We start from the raw sequence: 22,534 nt of genomic DNA on the forward strand, positions 1-22,534 counted from the left end.
CTGTAACTGAATGATCAGTAGCAAGATAAAGGCCAAATTAAAAATCACATTGCCTCCAGTTAAGGAAGTCTTCAAGCCTTATTACATTTTTAAATATTAAGAAACTTCCTGTGATCCTTCCATTTCCAAGATTTTGTGCAAAAAGGGAGAATTGCTGAAAGTCCTATTATGCACTGCTACTATACAGAGCCCCTTCTGTTGCATGTAGGCATTCAATCATTGGGTTATCTCCTTACTGGGACCAAAATTCTAAAAGTGCAAGTGTCTTATGACCCAGGAATTTAGTACAGGTGAACGAACTTCAAATGATAACAAGATCTGTAAACAGTGTGGTTAGGCAGTCGCAAAAGTGAATACAATTTTAGGGTGTATTACTAGAGGGATCACCAGCAGGATGAAGGAAGTCCTGATTCCATTTTATAGATCTCAAGTTAAAGTGGTTGTAAACCCCCCCCCCCCCCCCCCCAAAAACAAAACAAAAACATAAACTGCAAGACATAGGCCTAATGAGCTAGTATGCATAGCATACTAGCCCATTATGAAATACTCACCTTAGATCGAAGCCCCTGCAGCAGTCCCGACACACTGTTCTGCCCGGTGACATGTCTCCCCCGGAGTTATTCCTGCTATCCCGGGCACTCTGGTGCTTTGATTGGCCGGAGCCGCAATAACCTCACACCTGGGATCCGCCGGTAAAGGCACATCAGCTGAAGCAACGGCACGAACAAGCTATTGCTTCAGTGTGCATGTGCCGATGATGTTGGCACATACTGATACAGGGGATATCTCCTAAACCGTGCACTTTAACAACACTTTAAACCTCTTTAAAATACAATGTTGAGTTCTGGAGACCATATACAATATGCTCCAGAAGGCCCATGTGGCCTCCCTGTCACTTTAGGTTTTACACCAGGGCACCAGGGCAACCTATCAATCTACCCAATCAAACCTATCAATCTACCCTTTCAAGGAGTGTGGAGAATAGGGCACTCTGGATAACAAGGAGACTTTGACAAAGTACATGACTGGCTCTTGAAATGTGATTAACCACTTTCAGACCGGACCATTTTGCTGGTAAATGACCAGAGGTCTTTTTACACTTTGGCACTGCGCTGCTTTAACTGGTAATTGCGCGGTCATGCAATGTTGTACCCAAACAAAATTTGCGTCCTTTTCTTCCCACAAATAGAGCTTTCTTTTGATGGTATTTGATTGCCTCTGCGATTTTTATTTTTTGCGATATAAACGTAAAAAGACCGCAAATTTTGAAAAAAAATGATATTTTCTACTTTTTGTTATTAGAAAAATCCAATAAACTCAATTTTAGTCATACATTTAGGCCAAAATGTATTCAGCCACATGTCTTTGGTAAAAAAAAAGTCAATAATTGTATATTTATTGGTTTGCGCAAAAGTTGTCACATCTACAAACTAAGGTACGTTTTCTGGAATTTACGCAGCTTTTAGTTTACGACTGCCTATCTCATTTCTTGAGGTGCTAAAATGGCAGGGCAGTACAAAACCCCCCCAAATGACCCCATTTTGGAAAGTAGACCCCCTAAGGAAATTGATAAGAGGCATGTTGAGCCCATTGAATATTTTATTTTTTTGCCTCAAGCGATTGAATAATGACAAAAAAAAAATTTTTTTTTTTTTTTTAACAAAGTTGTCACTAAATGATATATTGCTCATGCATGCCATGGGCATATGTGAAATGACACCCCAAAATAAATTCTGCTGCTTCTCCTGAGTACGGGGATACCACATATGTGGGACTTTTTGGGAGCCTAGCCGCGTACGGGGCCCCGAAAACCAAGCACCGCCTTCAGGCTTTCTAAGGGCGTAATTTTTTGATTTCACTCCTCACTACCTATTACAGTTTTGAAGGCCATAAAATGCCAAGATGGCACAAAACCCCCACAAATGACCCCATTTTAGAAAGTAGACACCCCAAGCTATTTGCTGAGAGGCATGTTGAGTCCATGGAATATTTTATATTTTGCCACAAGTTGCGGGAAAATTACAAACTTTTTTTTTTTTTTTTTTTTTTTTCACAAAGTTGTCACTAAATGATATATTGCTCACGCATGCCATGGGCATATGTGAAATGACACCCCAAAATAAATTCTGCTGCTTCTCCTGAGTATGGGGATACCACATATGTGGGACTTTTTGGGAGCCTAGCCGCGTACGGGGCCCCGAAAACCAAGCACCGCCTTCAGGCTTTCTAAGGGCGTTACAGTTTTGAAGGCCATAAAATGCCAAGATGGCACAAACCCCCCCCAAATGACCCCATTTTGGAAAGTAGACACCCCTAAATTTAGGGGTACACTAGTGAGACTAGGTAATAAATGGCGGGTGCCCTGAAACTATAAAAAAATAACTAACCAACCAGCGTCACCTGTAACAGTTATATGGTGATCACTGGTGAAAGGGTTAACTAGGGGGCAATTAGGGGGCTTTATGCGGTAGTATATGGGGGTCCCTGGCGCTATAAAAAGCTGCAGCGAACCTAAATACCTACCTGCCTAACTAGCGTCACCTGTGACACTAATACAGCGATCAGAAAAACGATCGCTTATTAGGCTGGGTTCACACTGGAGCGATGCGGGAACGCCACGAATGCGCAGCGGGTTCCCGCATCGCATGCCTCCCGGCGGCAGTTCACACTGCCCTATGCGAACTGCTGGGAGTGTCAGTGAAATGTTACTGACACCCCCAGATCAGTTCGCATATCGCAGTGCGATCTGCAAACTCGGATCGCATGGTGTGAACACCCATGCGATCCGATTCTGCTGCGGGCCAAAAAAAGGGTCCCGTGCGAATTTGCGGCGGGTGCGGCGGGTGCGGTGAATGGCTGAACTCGAATCGCACAGAGATCGGATGTGATTTGCACTGCAGTGCGGTGCGAATCACATCCGTTCTCATAAACCGCTGCAATGTGAACCCAGCCTTAGTGACACTGGCGACGGGGGGTGATCACGGGGTTAAACCTTTATTGGGGGGGTTAGGGGGGTACCTTAGAACTAAAGGGGGCTAACCCTAACTGCCCTAACAGTTATTAGTCACAAATGACACCCGCCGGGTGATCAGGGGGTTAAACCTTTATTAGGTAATAAATGGCGGGTGCCCTGAAACTATAAAAAAATAACTAACCAACCAGCGTCACCTGTAACAGTTATATGGTGATCACTGGTGAAAGGGTTAACTAGGGGGCAATCAGGGGGCTTTATGCGGTAGTATATGGGGGTCCCTGGCGCTATAAAAAGCTGCGGCGAACCTAAATACCTACCTGCCTAACTAGCGTCACCTGTGACACTAATACGGCGATCAGAAAAATGATCGCTTATTAGGCTGGGTTCACACTGGAGCGATGCGGAAACGCCGCGAATCCGCGGCGGGTTCCCGCATCGCATGCCTCCCGGCGGCAGTTCACACTGCCCTATGCGAACTGCTGGGAGTGTCAGTGAAATGTTACTGACACCCCCAGATCAGTTCGCATATCGCAGTGCGATCTGCAAACTCGGATCGCATGGTGTGAACACCCATGCGATCCGATTCTGCTGCGGGCCAAAAAAAGGGTCCCGTGCGAATTTGCGGCGGGTGCGGCGGGTATGGCGGGTGCGGCGGGTGCGGCGAATGGCTGAACTCGAATCGCACAGAGATCGGATGTGATTTGCACTGCAGTGCGGTGCGAATCACATTCGTTCTCATAAACCGCTGCAATGTGAACCCAGCCTTAGTGACACTGGCGACGGGGGGTGATCACGGGGTTAAACCTTTATTGGGGGGGTTAGGGGGGTACATTAGAACTAAAGGGGGCTAACTCTAACTGCCCTAACAGTTATTACAGTCACAAATGACACCAATGCAAAAAAAAAAAAATGACATTGGTGTCACTGTGACTGGGGGGCAGGGGTAATTGGGGGGGTGATCGGGGGGTAAAGGGGGGGTGTGAGTGTGCCTGGCATGTTCTACTGTGTGTGTGAGTGTTGGTGCAACTTACTGATCCGCTCTCCTCCGTGTCGGAACGAAAAATACCGACACAGAGGAGAGAATACATCACTTCCTCTCCTGTGTTTACATTACAGGAGAGGAAGTGATGTCACCGGGGATTTCTATTCGTCGGGAGCGATCGCGAGGGGGTGGCCATGAATGAATGGCCGTCCCCTCGTCCGGGATCGCTCCCGAACGAATACCGACCGCCGCAGGCACCGGGCGGGGGCCCGATCGGGCCCCCGACCCGCGGGAGGCAAGGGACGTACATGTATGTCCTTATGCCTGCCCGTGCCATTGTACCGACGTACATCGGCGTGCGGCGGTCGGCAACTGGTTAATGCACAACAGCAACACTTCAGAAGAGAGAGGCACACTCTATAGGAAAAACAAAGCAGAGAAGAAGGCCCTTCTAAGTGCAGTAATAAAACATTTTAATGACAAGGAAGGGTAAAAAACACTTAGAAGTTGGAAGTGAAGAACAGGCATATCAATGAATCCAATGTCCAGTGGGATGCCTCCTGGGAGTAAAGACAGCTGCAGGTGAAAGTTCCAGCCAACCTGGAGTGTAAAACACTGTATCACTGATCCAAGATGGAGAGCCATGCTGTCAGGACCAGTATGGAATCCAGGCAACCGGGAGTGATGTCAGAGTGGGCAGCACATGTTTCAGAGCATGCCCAGTCGCTCCTTCTTGAAACCAATCAAAACCATTGGTTTGAAGAAGGAGTGACTAGGCATGCTCTGAAAAATATGGGAATCCCTTCAGGATGGAGAGCGGGGTAAGGGGTCAGTAAATGTATAATTTACTGGCCCCTTTCTTTTCTGAATGAACACAGTGAGTGATCAGTACCCATCACTCACTGTGTTCATTTATAACTGAAGCATAGTAAAATGTCTTTACTATCTGTACTGTGCTTCAGTTTGTGAATGAACAGGGAGACTGTGCCAAGCTCTTCCTGTTCATTCATTCTGTGAAGATGAGGCTGCAGAGATGAAGATTACAGTGGGGTTAAAGGTAATGCATAGAATGCATGAAGGTAAAAAATCTTCAGTGTACAGCTCCCCTCTCAGCCCTCCTAAATACTTACCTAAGCCTGATCTCGATCCAGCGATGTGCACCAGACCCGAGGCTCTCCTTCCTGCCATAGGGGAGATATCCTCAGACTAAGCCACACTACAAATAGAGGAGACCAGGGCCAGATTTCCATCACTACAGCACTATAGGCACACAACCCTTGGCTCCCAATTAATGACACCTTTGACATTTAATTGCTTGGCACAGTTAACAAGTAGCTTGAAAAACAAAGTAGGCATAACACTTCCTCCAACATCATAGCTTTTGGGTGGGCACATAACACCAATCATTCAGTATCTGGAAGGTCAGCAGGCTTATTAACAGCAGACAACCTAGAACCTTGGGACACAACCAAAGACATATTGTGATCAACCATTATTCTGCAATGTCAAAATATATTTTCACATATTATTCATAATAAAAGATTCACCATTCTGTCTAACATTACCAGTCTCTGTTTCATCTTGTATTATTTTTAGTTTCTTACATTTGATTCATATTCTTATCTTGAGGCCAATGTTAGTTCAAGGGCAGGACAGAAATGTATCTACTTCGCACCCAGGCCAATTCTGACATTTCTCTCCTACATGTAAAATTCATCATTGTTTTGCTATAAAATTAGATAGAACCCCCCAAACATTATATTTGTTTTCTAGCAAAGACCCTAGAGAATACAATGGTGGTCGTTGCAACTTTTTATCTCGCACGGTATTTGCGCAGCAATTTTTTGAGCACTTTAAAAAAAAAACAGTTTCATGCTTTGAAAAACAAAACAAAAAAACATTAAAGTTTTCATGCTTCAAAATTGCACACACTCGTGGAATGGCGCCAAACTTTGATACTTAAGAATCCCCATAGGTGAAACTTTAACATTTTTTTATTTTTTACTGGTTACATGTTTTGAGTTACAGAGGAGGTCTAGGGTTAGAAGTATTTCTCTTGCTGTAACGTTCGCGGTGATACCTCACATGTGTGGTTTTCATATGTGGGCGGGACTTAAGTATGCGTTCTCCTCTGCGTGCGAGCTCACGGGGACAGGGGCTCTTTAAAAAAAAATGTATTGTTAATTTGACTTTTATTTTATTAATATAATATATATATTATATATATATATAATATAATTATTTTAGTTTGACACTTAAAAAAAAAAAAAATATCACTTTTACCTCACTTTTTATTTTGTTTACAAGGAATGTAAACATTCCTTGTAAAAGGAATATGGCACAATCAGTCCTTTTTACAGTGAGATATGGGGTCAATAAGACCCCACATCCCACCTCTAGGCTGGGAAGCCTAAAATCCTCCAAAAAACAAAAAAAAATCACGGCTTTCCAGCCAAGGCGGCGCCATTTTTTTTTAAATGCAAAGGCTGGAGGTGACGTTATAACATCACGCCCGGCCTCTGAACTCCGGCAACCATCTGGTCCACCGGTAATCTGTTTGATCACCATCCGGGGGCCAGCGGATCAGTTCTCAGACTCACCGATGGAATCGGTGAGTCGGTAGAAGTACCGCAGGGCTGCAGCCCCCCCCGTCGCCCGTAAGAACGACCAAGCAGCAGAACAGCCGTTATGATCATTCTTAGCCCTTGTACACACGGTCGGACATTCCGACAACCAAATCCGTCGGATTTTGTCCGAAACTTGTGTTGCATACACACGGTCGGACAAAGTTGTCAGAAAATCCAATCTTTTAGAACGTGATCACGTTATTTCGTTACGACGGGACTACGTTCAGGCTAGTAGCCAATAGCTTCGGTCTAGGAATTTGATCTGAGCACGCGTGGCACTTTGTCCGATCGGAATTCTCTACAAACGATCGGACAAAGTCCGATCGGTTCATGTTGTCGGAAAATGTTATAGCCCAGCTCTAAAACGTTGTCAGTCGGATATTCCGACGGAAACAGTCCGATGGATCCCACACATGGTCGGATTATCCGACAACGCGGTCCGACCAGACATTTTCCGTTGGAATGTCCGACCGTGTGTACAAGGGTTTATGGTGTAGGGAACTGCCGGCTGAAAAAGCTGATATCTGAGTGAGGTCTGTGTATATATATATATATATATATATATATATATATATATATATATAATTTCACATCTGTTTATACCTACATTCTACTGCTCTCTTGTTTTCAGGAGCTCATTGGAGGCGAGTGCAGGGGTAGCAACTCCCAGAAGCAGATACAACTGAGGCAAAAATGACATAATCCCCCAAGGTAACCAGAAATACAGCATTTTTCATGTTCTAGTGTGTAATAGTCCAGAGCAATTATATTCTATGCTTCAATTTTATGGGTGGGTCACACCACATACAATCCAGTGCGCTTTTTCTTTTCTCCACTAAAAATGCATGTAGAGTAGGATACATGGATTCCAATGGCAAAGTTCACACCATTGCAGTGTGTTCCAGTACAGTCAATAGACATGTGCAGAAATAAAAAAATGTGTTTCGTATTGATTTATTTACATAAAATTGTTTAGTTCAATTCGTTTAATCTGTTTAATTAGTTTTTGGAATTTGTTTAGTTTATTCGTATTCTAATTGATTTGAATTTTTTTTTTTAATTTAGAATAGTTTTTCGAATAGTTTTCCAATTTCCAAGGAGAATAAAATAGAATACAAAATAAAGGAATAGAAAAAAATAGAATAGAACAGAATATAACAGAAAATAAAAGAATATAATATAATAGAGTAAAAGAGACCAGAATAGGATATAAAACAAAAGAATGTAATAGAAGGGAATAGAATAGAATGGATTTGAATAGAATAAAAAAATAATAGAATTAAATAGAAAGATGATAACCATCTTCTGAAATTTGAATAGAATAGAAAAGGATAGAATTAAAAAAACAATAGAATAGAATAGAAATAATATAACTTTTTCAAAATTCAAATAGAATTAATTAGAATTTGAATAGAATAGAAAAGAATAGAGTAGAATGAAATAGAAAAATAGCACAATACAGTAGTATAGAAAAATCAACAGAATACAATAGAATAGAATGAATATAACCATCTTCCTATCCTAATCTATTATTTTCTATTCAAATTCAAATCAATTCTATTTTAATTTTGGTAAAGGGTTATATTCTTTCTATTCTATTCTATTGTTTTTTTCAATTATATATTTTTTTCTATTTGCTTTCTAATCTATTCTATTATTTTCTATTCAAATTCAAATTTATTCTATTCGAAATTAGAATGTCAGAAGATGGTTATATTCTTTCTATTCTATTCTGCTGTTTTTTCTATACTATTCTGTTATTTTCTAGTCTAATTTATTATTTTCTATTCTGTTCAAATTTGAATTTAATCTATTTGAATTTTGGGAAATGGTTATATTCTTTCTATTCTATTCTATTTTTTAATTCTATTCTTTTTTTATTCTATTATAGTTTATTATATATTTTTTCTATTCTATTATTTTCTTATGTATTCAAATTTAAATGTATTCTATTTGAAATTCCAATTTCATAAGATGGTTATATTCTTTCTATGTTATTCTATTCTATTTGTCTCTATTATATACTTTTCTATTCTTTTCTTTTATTTTCTATTCTATTTTGTTCTGTTTTACTATATTCTATTCTTTTATTTTCTGTTATATTGCTTTCTATTCTATGTTTTCCTATTTTATTCCTTTATTTTCTATTCTATTTCATTCTCTTTGGAAATTGGAAAACTATTAGAATTCAAAAACTTTTCGAATTTGAAAACTATTTGAAAAGTATTCAAAAACAATTCGAAAACTATTAAAATTAGAATTTCTTCCGAATTCTTTTTCATTATTTTGGATTTGTTTAAATTCGGTACTATTGTAATTCAGAAATTCGGATACATCCGAATTTCCGAAAAACTAAAATTCATCCGAATTTCAATTATGAATGAACCGCACAGGTCTAACAGTCAACAAAAGCAGAACATGTTGCATTCTTTCTGCAAAGAACTGTACTTGAAAGGGGCAAAATGCATTAAATATGCACTGGAACACATTATACCAAAAAGAAAAATGTAAAAAAAAAAAAGAGAGGAAAAAACACATTTGGAATGCACTGGAATGCATAAAAAATGCATCAAAAACACGCATGAAGAAACGCATCCAGAAAGCATCCAGTTTGTGTTTCTGTGGTGTGAACTGACTCTTAAATTCACACAAAGTACAGATTACAGACTCGGGGTGATTTATTAAAGGTAAATAGGCTGTTCACTGTGCAAGTGAAATTTTCCCTTTGCAAAAAATACTTAATCATGTACAAGAAAAAAAATCAACAGTGTTTTTGCTTTCGTTGGAATGTATGATGGAAATCAGCTGAGCTTCACCCCATTAAGCCCTGGGGAAATCCCCTTACAAAGTGAAAATTCCTTTGCAAAGTGAACAGCCTATTTGTCGTTAGTAAATAAACCCCTGAGAGATAAATTATTGTAAACATAAGTGATCACCTTGTAAAAACAACCCATTCAGTTTAAAATAGAAATGAAAAACAAAACATTTTTGTATAGATATATATAGCAGCATCCCCGACCTCCAAAGGCCTAACGGTGACCTCCAGAGTCCGGGAGAGCTGACATCCTATCTTGTAGTGTGGGTTATTAGGCATGGTGGGTGTATTGCAAGTTGGAAACATGGGCGCCAGTCACTTTTTGAATGCAAAAAAAAGAGATTTATTGTCTCTTAAACAGAACTGGGGAAGAGAGGGTTAGGTCCAGGACACCCTTTAGGCAGATGCAATAGTAATTGGCAGACTCTGAGACAAAATGATAGGCAGACAGCTATACAGGTAGAGGACCTTTAAGCTGGATGCAGCAACTGTATTTGTAGAACTGCTGTCTCCTATGGCAACTGAACTTTCAACAGTCAATAGAGATCCATAAACGTAGCTCACAGTAACCCGTTATAGATCTTCTCTCACATCTCACAGTATCCCACTGTAGATCTTCACTCACTGAGCTCCCAGTCTAGACTTCAAGATCCCAGGTGTAACAGGATCCCCTGAGCTCTTCCACAGCTAACCCGCTGTATATTCCTAAAGCGTCACCCCTGACAACCCGATGGGTCCCTGGCTTGGCACTCTGCTGAAGCTTTCCCACTTCTTCATCATCCCCGGCTGGTGAAAAGGCTGCTCTGGTACTTTTTCACACTTTCATACACTGGCCTCTGATAAGAGGAATGGTTGTTCCTTGCTGGCGACTATTCCTCTCTTTACCTCTGGCCTTGATCATCACCTGCCCCTGGCGACAGGAATGGTCATCCCTTGTGGCAACAGCTTCTTCCTCTCACTGGCAACAATCCTGGAACCTCTGCAACTTGGTTGGGCCTTCCATCTTGAAGCCTCAGACATCCTAACAGCTAGGTGCTCCTGGGGTAGGCCTCAAGCTTCTGGCCTAGCAACCCAAAGCCTTGTGACACACATCCACCCAGACAGCCGTCCAGGTAGCACAGAACCTCGATCACCTGACTCCTCATGAATAAATAGGCGCCCCCAAACAGGCCAAGGGACAAAAGAGACCCCTGCCAATTGGCTGAGTCAACCTATTCACTCCTAGTCTGCATTCCCTATGACAGTGATGGCCAACCTTGGCACCCCAGATGTTTTAGAACTACATTTCCCATGATGCTCAACTACACTGCAGAGTGCATGAGCTTCATGGGAAATGTAGTTCCAAAACATCTGTGGTGCCAAAGTTTGCCATCACTGCTTTATGAACATATCATTCTACTGCCACAGGTAACAATGTCACCTAGTGGCAGAAGAGAGAGGCGCATTAAATCCAGAGTTAGGGAGAAAGCCAATGAATCCCCTATAAATTATCCAGACGAATTACCACGTAGCAAGCTAAATTTGTTAGCAATACTGCCTACTATCAGGATGCTACATATAAAAAAGAAAAATTAAGAATACCTTTTTATCCTTTTTGATAAATTATCACATTCCTTCTGTTATCAGCTGTAGAAGAGCTGGGGGAGGAGAAGCAGCAGTACACTGAGCTTGCTAGTGAATGGCTCTGCAGCAGGGGTGTGTCAGGACAAGTCTGATCATTGGAGAAAAACAGCCTGAGTTTCCAGCTTAGCTAGAGAACTGACCACGATGTGTTCTGCTTAGTGTGGTCAGTTTTTAACAGGAAAGCAATGGGGCTGGCAGGAACACCATGGATTTCACATAAATGAAGCAATACAAAGAGAACAGGATATTTTCTCATACAAGTACATGATACAGCAGGCACAGATCAGGAATATGAAGTGTTGCGGTAACAGACGTTTTAAGGCAAATGCGAGATTCCATGATAGACCTTAAACTAGCCAAATATATTAATTGAGTGTATAATGTATGAACATGATTCAGTGCAATAACCTTTAGAGAGCAGTGTCCTTAAGACTAAGGGTGAGCTGATGGTTTGGAGCAAACTTTGGCTGTTCAGACTTGGACAAATGCCTGAAACTTTGCTTGTTCGGCCCCTGTCCAGTAGAAGCCAAGCATCATATACAGAAGATGTACTGTATTTCTACAGCTTCTTTCTACAGAATGACAGTTTTCTACTGTCAAGAGTGCCTAAGACCCCAGAAATTACTGCCAGGCTGCACTGATGGGCATTGATCAGGCTGCATTGTTGGGCACTGATCAGGCTACACTGATGGGCATTGATCAGGCTGCATTGCTGGTCATTGATCAGGCTGCATTGCTGGGCATTGATCAGACTGCATTCATGGGCACTGGTGAGGCTGAACAAAAGAAAACACAGTTGTATAGCAAAAACTGCAAAGTAGGGAGCATAATTGAATCAAATTTATTAGTAACAAATGGTACAGAAATAATCAGAATGAAAAACACATCAAATACCTTCCAAAAAGATTACATGACACAAATCACATATACATACAAAAAGAGTAAAAACTGGTGAGGTTGCAGTGATGAGCACTGATCAGGCTGCATTAATGGCCACTGGTGAAGCTGCATTGATGGGCACTGATTAGGCTGTGATAGTAGGCCCTGGTGAAACTGCATTAAAGGGGTGTGGTTTACAGATTTCAGGGTGGGTCTTAAACAGGAAGGGCTGTGGCATTTACCGTATGCCCTTGTATGCAATTGGGTATTATTTGCAAAGTGAAGCTTCATTTACTAAGCTTTGGTGCAAATGCCATTGCAGAGTGCAACAGTCTATGTGCCTTTAGTAAATTAACCCCATAATGTTTCTGCAGCTGGACCACAGCTGCAAAATTTGTAATGTTGGTGGCAGGGTAAATCATGCTCTGTGTTTCTTAGTTTCTGAGTCAGCAATCAAAAATATTAGTGGCTATTGTCTCTCTGAAATATTTGAGTTCTTGATTAAAACTTTCCTAGTCATGGGTCTTGTACAATATTTTAGGCTTTCTTTCTGTAAAAATCACACTTCAGATTAGATTTACTGATTAAAACTTGCCTTGTCCCTCCCTGTGAAACCACAGGCTAGTAAATGCTGCTTACATACTGTGTATGATGTCAGTACAATATTTGGCTGGATTTTTTTCTGTGAAATAATTACATTCTAATGTGGATTTCTGTCAGAAACCATGAAATGAGACCAAGACGGAGGTACAGTTAAATTACACTTGTTTAATAATAAAAGTAAATACAACAAACATAGTGAAAACATAGCCAGAGTTCAGGAACTAGATCGGATAGTCAGATAAGCCAAACGTCAGGGAGAAGGAGATGAGCCTAGTCAAACAGCAAGCAGGATCTGGAGCCAGAAGGGATGTCAGCAAAGCAAGTCTTTTAACAGGAATGCAGGAGAGAGTGTCTCTGTGATGTTGACTAAGGCAAAGGCAGAGATCCTCTAGGCTGGATGGCTTAAAGTGGAAGTAAACTCCCCTATTGTTTTCAGCCCAGGAAGCTGCCATCTTTGCCTCTGTTTAATCTTCAACTGCTATGGTGCTGCACATGTGATTCGTCATGACATCAGCCATTGGATGGTTTGATAGTTTGGCTGAGAGCACAGCCTATGTGCAGTTTTGCATTCCCGGCATGCCTTTTTTTAACTGTTTAAATCCATGGGTTTACTTCCACTTTAAGTAGGCAGGACTGACAAGCAAGATAACATCAACAGTTGAGTAACTGTGGAAAGATAGGAGCTGGCAATTAGCCGACAGCTGAGCGGCCATCTCAGAGAAGGAAGGGCTGAGTCCAGCCCTGACAATTTCATGATTAAAAGCTGTCTGGTGTCTCCCTATCAAAATGTGGCTTAGTAAAAGTGTTTAAATGATGTTCCTGCATTCAGTACAATATATTGATGTTTTTTACCTGTTAAATAATACACACTGATATCAGTTTTGGGGGGCAAACAACAACTCTCCCTCCCCCCTAGCTGTTTGCCAGCCAGTCTGGCACTTACCCCATCTAGGCGGGTAGCGGGTGGAGGGCAGCAGACGTAAGCTACATGTCCTCTCATCTATTGGCAGCTTCCAGCGTGCATCTCCTCTCCTCCTCCTAGGCGTCCAATAGGATCGCCTGTCCTTTCAGCCAATCGGGGTAACGGATGTCAAAATATGCTTCCTGATTGGCCGAGAGGAGGATCAGTGTTACAACAGCGAATATTCATTCAATGTTGTAACACACCTGGGTGGGCTGTGGGCACATTCTCTGCACCCAGAGCCCACCCTATTTTGAAGCCTATCAGTCCTTCAAAAAAACACCCACCCAGCTAGCATTGGAATAGGGGGAGGCGGCGATGGACGGGGGGGCAGCGCCTGTGCGCCCTTAATGGACAGGCCACTCCTGACTGATATTTTCATAAAAAGCTGTCTGGTGTCTCCGTTTTAAAATACACCCTAGTAAAAGCATATATACAATGTGCCTGCAGTCAGTGCAATGTTTTACAATAATAATACACTCTAATATTAATATTTTGTTTATTAGTTGCCTGTTGAAAATGCAGTCTAGTAAATGTTTGTAAATCATTTATCTGCAGTCAGTAAAATATTGTACTGTCTTTATGTCAAATAATACACTGTAAAAAAAAAAAATTTTGATTAAAAGCTGCCTGTTATCTCTACTTTTCAAAATACCGTCTAGTGAAAGTGCTTAAAAAGGTGTTGCCATTTAAAAAAATAAAAATTAAAAGTCAGCAGCTACAAATACTGCAGCTGCTGACTTTTAATAATCGGACACTTACCTGTCCCAGGGTCCAGCGATGTGGGGGATCTAAGCCCTGCTCATCTCCCCCTCCTTTCGGCGGCGCCAGCATTGTAACTGTGGGCGCCCGGCTGCGGTTTCACACCCGCCACATGCCGTGATTGGCCACGCAATCATCTGGGACCTGTCACATGTCCCAGATGATTAACAAGAGGGAGGTGGCAGAGCTGAGCACTTCCTGCACCTAAGGGATGTGATGACAGAAGCCCAGGCACTGAAGGAGGCAGACTACGAGGGACCACCTAGCAACAGCCATTTAGAGGTGAGTAAAAAAAAAAAAATTCCAAATGTTTTTTTTTTTTTTAGGAACATTCATGACATTTTTTTTTTTTTGGGTGAAAATCCACTTTGAATACTGTGAGATCAGTACAATACTTTCAGCCTTTTTCTAGGAAATAGTTACATGCTAATGTGGATGTTTTGATTAAAATCTGCCTGGTGTCTCATTGTCAAAATATGGCCTTGTAAAAGTTCTTAAATACTGTGCATGGGGTCAGTATAATATTTTGCTGGCTTTGTTCTGAATTATACAATCTAATGGTATTTTTTTATTAAAGTTTCCTGATGTTTCTCCTTTTCAAAATCCAGCCTAGTAAAAGTACTAAAATATTGTGCATTTTGTGAAAAAATACACTGTAATGTTGAATTCTTGAATAAAATGTGATTGGTGTCTCTGTGTCAAATTGCAGGCCAGTAGAAATGCTTAAAGTGAAAGTCTGGGCTAAACCTATCCAATCTTAAATCTGCTCCCACTCCCATTCTAACTTCTAACTACCCTGTATAGGAAAGATGATTATCTATTCTTAGGGCTGTTCGGTCCAGTGACCTGATCAGCTCCCAGCGCTGGCTTCAGGGGAGGGGAGGGAGGGCAGACAACAGATACCCATAGTAAGTCTTTGGGTGAAATCATCTCCCATACATTGCAGCTGTTTTCACTCCTCTCACTTCTCCTCTGAAGCCAACACTTGAGAGTGCACGTGACCAGACCGAAGCACCCTGAGAATAGGTAAGTATAGACATCTTTCTTCTATAGGCTAGTTAGTATAGGAGTTAGAAGCGGGGTGAAAACAGATTTAAGAGTAGATTTCGCTTGGACTCCACTTTATATAGTGTGAATGGAGTCAGTACAATACTTATGTGTTTTTTTCTGTGAAATAATACACTCTAATTATATTTTTTATTAAAAGCTGCCTGCTGTCTCCTGTTGAAACTGAGGTCTACTGTTGTCTCTGAAGTACCACATTCTATTTTTTATATCATGTGATACTAAAAAAAAAGAGGATCACAAGCTATAATTTGAAACTGTTTTCCCACTGGAAAATTAGTGCAATAATGAGAACTTTAGCATATTTTTTCTTGAAAGTAAACTTTCCTATAGCTTTTAGATCTTTTGTGGCTGCTACCTCCACTGGTCGATTCAAGCTTATTACTGCTGAAAGAAAATCAGGTGTTGCAGCTAAAACAATAGAAAAACAAAACAAAACAAAAAAAAACTTTGATACCGCTGTATTTATGCAAAGCTAAATGTAGATTTGAAAAAATAAATTATGCATGCAAAATAGGTGATGCCAAAATATGGTGTTGTTGCTGCTTTCCCCGAGAATTTCACTGTTCTTTAAGACCACTTAGAGCAGGTATATGCAATTAGCAGACCTCCAGTTGTTTTTAGAACTACAAGTCATATCATGCATAGCAAGACTCTGACAGCCACAAGCATGACACCCAGAGGCAGAGGCATGATGGGACTTGTAGTTTTGCAACAGCTGGAGGTCCGCTAATTGCATATCCTTGACCTAGAGCTTAAAGGCATCTCTCAATCATTTAATAGAGATGGGATTTTCCCCATGTTGCCCTAAAAGTCACATAAAAAAGAAGGACCATCAGCTTGCTGTATGGTATTTTTTTTTTGTATTGGTACATATTTGTAGCGCTGGTATCTTTGTCTTCTGATGTGCATTAGCAATTATAATGAAAGTCTATGGACGGTTCTATAGCTTAGTGTTTGGCGCCATCTAGCGGCCAAATACTGAAAGTTAACTTAAATATTTGGCTTTCAAGCATTGAACTATTTACAGGAAGTGACTGTTATTTACATTGGAGAGTTGACCCTTTTACCCAGGATGCCGAGTGACCTACCCATGGACACCCTCGTTTGCATTGCTTGCTGGGTAGGAGATAAAAGGACCCTGAGCAGCAATTTTAGGTCTCTTGGGAACGCATGGCCTGCCTGTGAGGACTTGTGCGGAGGCCTCCCGGAGTAAACGGCCTACTGCCCTTGTGGAACGCAACCCTGCTCGGTTGTGTGAGTGACCTGAAGTGCCAGAGACACAGTGATCAGATTGAGAGGATCCAGAGACACTCATTAGGGCATCGGAAGACCAGGTCCACCTGTTGGAACGGGACGGAGTGATGGAGCTGGCTGACATAGAAGCAAGCTGCAACCACCGGACCAAAGTCACCATACCAAGTTTCCGATCCAGTTGGTGAGCGGGTTGCTACCCATTGTTTTCTAAACCATTGTACCTAGTCAGACTTATATACAGGCCTCGCTGGGATACTTAGTCCCACAGAGGAGGAGTATAGCAACTGATGCTAGGCAGGCATAAGGCCTACTTACTATCACACTTCAAGCACTGTATTATATTTGCGGAAGCAACACTAGGTTCATCCTTAATTCAACTTTAACTGCTTTAAATTTGGATTACAAATTCATAAGGAGTTATCATTGCTAGCGAAGATCAGAAGATAAAGACTGAGTACTTCAAGTGAGATCTCACGCATAGCTCTAAAAGTAGGGGGAGCTCCCATATATATATATATATATATATATATATATATATATATATATATATATATATATTGTTTGTAACTGTTTTATCAAAGTTCATTGTCCTGTCAATCGATGTTAGATGACAGTACAATTGCTGTAATCACCTATCTACAAATATATATAGCAAAATATACTTTGGTTAAGTACCTTGTTGTGTGGAGTCTTGTTTTCTCCCAGCAGGTGGAGCCAGAGGATCCTGAGAGGACAATACAAGTGCATTGTGATATATTATATTGTACTGTATTGTATTGCACCACAGCTGTGTCAAGGGGACTGAGGCAAGTTAGTGGGGTTTTGTTACTAGAGTGCAGGCCCGGATCAATCAGCCGCTCCTTCGGGGGTCAGTGCTACATATATATGTTCCCTATGGCAGTGCCATTTGTTTGAAAACCTTTTGCTCATTACGCTTGAAAATTACCAGAATTAATTTTCAATATTCACTTTCTGTATACTTCAATGAAGTTTGGATTACAGTATGCAGTTTTTAGACTTTACGATAGGTTTGATGAACAGTCCGCCATCCATACCCAGGCTAGTTCACTCATCCCCTTTTCTGAGCAATTTTCGGCTTTTAGCATGTAGCTGTACCTACAAGGAGGGGAGGACTGCCTTCAGGTATATCTGATTTCAGTTTATGCAATGATAGCTATGTCCCATGGCTGGTGGCTCAGATAGTTTTGAGTTAGGAACCACACTTTTCAGAAGGGCCTTGACAAGCACAATGGCTTGACATTTATTTGCAAATGCATGCAACAAAAACCACTGAGATGAGGTGGAAATATTTCATTTAGCTTTTTTTTTTTACTAGTTAGAATGTATGCAGGGGAATTTTTGTATGTTATATATACACACACACACATTGTCATGTTAAAGGAATATATGGCTACATTTCTGAGCAAAATAAATAACTGCTGCTGGGGCTACTGTCCTCTGTTGCAACAGAAAAATAAACTTTTTTTTTTTTTTTTATCACTCCTTGTGAATCGTACTGTTTCGTTATTTTCAACCTCCACCAAGAGAAGATTGTCTTACTTGATAAAATAAAAATAAAAAAACAGATAGAGGTCAACACCCTACTGTTATTATCACTTGCTTCCTTTATTTTCTTTAAATTGGCCAACAATAAAAAAATGCCCCCTTAACAAAGATAAATGTACCCCTGTAAATTATCATCATCTTCATTTTTCAACTTTCGCCAGGCACATTTGCAAGTGCAGAAAGGGTGTAGAACACTGAAAAATCAAAAATGGAGCCTTAGCCATTACCCCTTATTGTTCTTTCAGCTGATTTGTGGGATAGATATGCACAATGTGTTTTGCATCCAATGCATTAAAATTGGATTTGGAATGAATTTTGATTGGTTAGCTCATCTTTGATGGCAAAGTCCTTGCTGGTAAATGCATTGGCAGCGAATCCTACATTACAGATTGCCACTGTCATTTTTTCTAAATAATAAAAGCCAAAAATGTAACAGCTTTGGTGCCAAATGAAAAGAGAATCTTTCAGTAATTAAAAAAAAAACCTGCATGTGTTTCTGACATACTGCAATATACAACATTATAATAAAAAACTGTATATTTTATAATTAAGGTAAAAAAATGTTTAGGTGTCAGCATCCCCCCTCACCCCCTCTTTTACTTACCTGTGCCCTCATTTGATCCAGCACCGTGCCCATCTGAATCTCTTCTCTCCCCTCACTTATGGGTCTTGCTGGCTTTTCTGGGGCACCAGGAGCCATTGGCTCCAAGTGCTGTCAATTAAAGCCAGTCAGGAGGGAGCAGAGGATGGGGCCGAGTCCTGCTGTCCATATCAATAGATGCAGCAGCGGGGCTCGGTTGAGAGCACGCACGAATGCCTCCATGGAAAGCAGCTTCCCATGGGGGCACTGGACAGAAGGGAGGAGCCAGAAGCGCCAGCAGAGGACCAAAAAAGAGGAGGTTCGCATTTACCTATGCGATTACTTTAAAAAGTCACCCTTGAGCTCTAGCCCAGTAAACTAGCCTAGACTAAGATCCTGGCATTAGTGCTTGTTCACACGATGTCTGTTCAGCTGTGTATTTCTGCACATCACCACACATGTATGGCATAAACAGGGCAAAAAGAAACAAGTATTTTCTATGTGCCCTCAATATTACAACACCCTGTTTACACCATACATGTGTGGTGGTGTGTATAAAAATGCAGCATAATGGACATGGTGTGGACAAGCCCAAACTGCTGTTGCGTGCACTGTTTGGGCAACAAAGCTTTGTGGCAAAGGGTTGTGTGGTGCATGTTTTATTGTGTCGCACAGCTCCTTTTTTTTTTTTTTTTTTTTTTTTTTTACTCAACTTCATTTGAACTGTAGAAAGGGGCACTGTTCATCCATATCACCAGCACAGGGGGAAGTACACTTGTGTCAGAGGAAGTGAGCTATGCCAGCAGAGACTTTGCACATAGTGGAGATTTGTTAAACCCACTGCAGTCCATATCGATGGCATAAAGATTGTTACATATTTGCCTTAATCCATCTCTGTTCCTAATAAATGAGTTAGAAAGTTTAGAATCCACTGGATCTACATACTAGGTCAGTAAAGAGAGTCCCGGGGCTAAGGGACAAATAGGGATTGGCGCAGGGACAGCATGACCTGTGTGGACTACACAGTCACGCTGTAAGGAAGAGTTGTTTCTCCTTTAAGGAAAGGGGAGGGGTGGGAGCAGTGTGGGACAGGCTGCACGGGGGAGCAAGGAAGTGAAGGGAGGCATTGCGCCATCCGAGAGCGGCGGGGGAAAAGATTCCCACCCACCCTCCCTAGTGGTGGTTATGGAAAAAGGCAGTGTTTTGGGTCTGTGAGGAGGAGGAAATTTATGTTATAGGGATATATAACATGGTTGGTACCCATCTGTGGCATGGGGATTATAATGTACCTTCCGGTTTACGAGGGGTTAAAGTTAGGTCACTGCGAAGGTTGGGTTACCGTCTCACAGTCTTGGGGTTTGCGACTGGAGGCCTAAAAAGTTAAACGAAGTTTGTCGCAGTCACCAGTGGTGTGTGTTCCCCTCCATGACCCCTGGAAAGTACTAAAGGTTATTTTAAAACGTTATTTATTTAATTTATGTTAATTTGTTAATAAAAAGGCCCTCAAGGCCATTTTGCTCCATAACTTTGACATGTCTTTTGTGGGGGGTTGTTGGAGGGATTAGAGATGGGGTTTATGGGTGGCTTGGCTGACTGGGGGTATAAGTCCTCCACGGTCATGGCTTTTTACTTTTTTAATGTATACTTTGCTACGCCATTTTTCCATTTGCAAAGTCCTATTTTTATTAGAGACAAGAGAGAGTTGCTAGTAGCTGATATCCACTAAGCAGCCAGGTGTTATATTTTCTTATTGGAAAAATCATTTGACACATGCAAAATGATTAACAATAATGCAGCAATATTTGATGAGTTTACTCCCTCTTTGATTCCCTGCAAAGGTAAAGCATAATGGACTACTATGCATCGCATAGTAGTCCATTATGTGTCACTTACCTGACAAAGGAGCCAGCGAAGTCACCGCTGTCCCCTTGTGTACGGGGCCTCCATCTTCTTGGTGGGTCTCGCTGCTCCGGCGCTGTCATTCGACGGAGCCGCGATGATGTCACTCCCGCACATGCGCACGGGAGCCGCCACTGGCGGCATATCACCGTTAACAGCGGCGCACTCAGTGCGCCTGCGCGCCGCTGTCTACGGCGCATGCGCCGTAGATATCAGTGCCTGTCTTTTGCCAAATATCTCCTAAACCGTGTAGGTTTAGGAGATATTTCTTGGACCTACAGGTAAGCCTTAATCTAGGCTTACCTGTAGGTCAAAGTGGTTTGTAAGGGTTTACAACCACTTTAACCACTTCAGATCCGCGCTATTGCCAAATGACGGCATTAGCGCGGACCTAGATTTCCGGGACTACGTCTATTGACGTCGTCCCGGTTACGAGCGGCCTGCGCGCCCCCTGAGGGGCGCGCGCGGCGAGCTCTGTGATCGGCGAGTCCGTGAGACTCGCCTGATCACCGATCCGTGTAAGGGGTCGATCCCGACCCCTTATCACGTGATCAGCTGTCAGCCAATGACAGCTGATCATGTGATAGAACGGAGCCGGTAATCGGCTATTATTCCTCCTCGCGCTGACAGCGCGAGGAGAGAAAAAAAAAGCCGATCACCGGCGGCCGTGATCGGGACATCAGTCCCGATCACGGCCATCAATACAAGGGACCACCTGCCACCTGCCTGTGCCCACCTGCCTCCCGCAGTGCCATCCTGAAGTTAAATAAAAGCAAAAGTAAGTGCCCCCCGTCAGTGCCCCCCGTCAGTGCCCATAGTGCCCACAGTGCCACCCACAGTGCCACCCACAGTGCCACCCCACAGTGCCACCCACAGTGCCACCCAATCTGCCTCAAAGGTGCTGCACCCCAGTGCCGCCCATCAGTGCCCAGCAGTGCCGCCCATCAGTGCCCAGCAGTGCCGCCCATCAGTGCCCAGCAGTGCCACCTATCAGAGCCACCTATCAGTGCCACCTATCAGTGCCCATCAGTCCCATCTATCTGTGGTACCTATCAGTGCCCATCCGTGCCACCCATCCGTGCCACTTATCCGTGCCACCCATCCGTGCCATCTTATCTGTGCCCATCTTTGCCCATCAGTGCCGCCTTATCTGTGCCCATCGGTGCCGCCTTATCTGTGCCTATTAGTGCCGCCTTAACTATGCCTATCAGTGCCCACCGGTGCAGCCTATCAGTGCCCACCAATGCAGCCCATCAGTGCCCACCAATGCAGCCCATCAGTGCCCACCAATGCAGCCTATCAGTGCCGCCTAATCAGCGCACTTCAATGAAGGAGAAAAATGACCCGTTTGCAAAATTTTATAACAAACTATTAAAACATGATTTTTTTTTATTTTTTTTTTTGCATCTTTTTTTGTTTGTTTAGTAAAAAATAAAACTCCGAGCTGTAACTAAATACCACCAAAAGAAAGCTCTATTTGTGGGAAAAAAATGATAAAAATTTCATTTGGGTACAGTGTTGTATGACCGCGTAATTGTCACTCAAAGTGCATCAGCGCTGAAACCTGAAAATTGGTCTGGGACTGAGGGGGGTTTAAGTGCCCAGTAAGCAAGTGGTTAAAGTGTATATATAGCCAAAATGTCAACTATTGTTCTGGTGACAACCCCACAATTTTGGATTCCCTGTCAATTTCTGTCTTGCTGACTGACAATGGCCACCAGGACAAATAGAGGGACACATATGTGCCTAGCAGGGTCCAGGACACATGGCTATACATTTATTTGAAAATCTCAATAGTATATGACCAATTGTGAGATCTCAGGTTCTCTGTTGCTTTACATGATCTCCAGTCCTATGCAAAACCGATGGGGTCTACAAATGTAACGCTGGCAAATGTTCACAAGTACTTGTGTCTAAAATGCTGTGATGACATGAGGTTTC

The sequence above is a fragment of the Lithobates pipiens genome, unplaced genomic scaffold (assembly GCF_037356315.1).
Source record: "Lithobates pipiens isolate NorthernLeopardFrog02 unplaced genomic scaffold, aLitPip1_a1.2 Scaffold_16, whole genome shotgun sequence".
Lineage (NCBI taxonomy): Eukaryota > Metazoa > Chordata > Amphibia > Anura > Ranidae > Lithobates > Lithobates pipiens.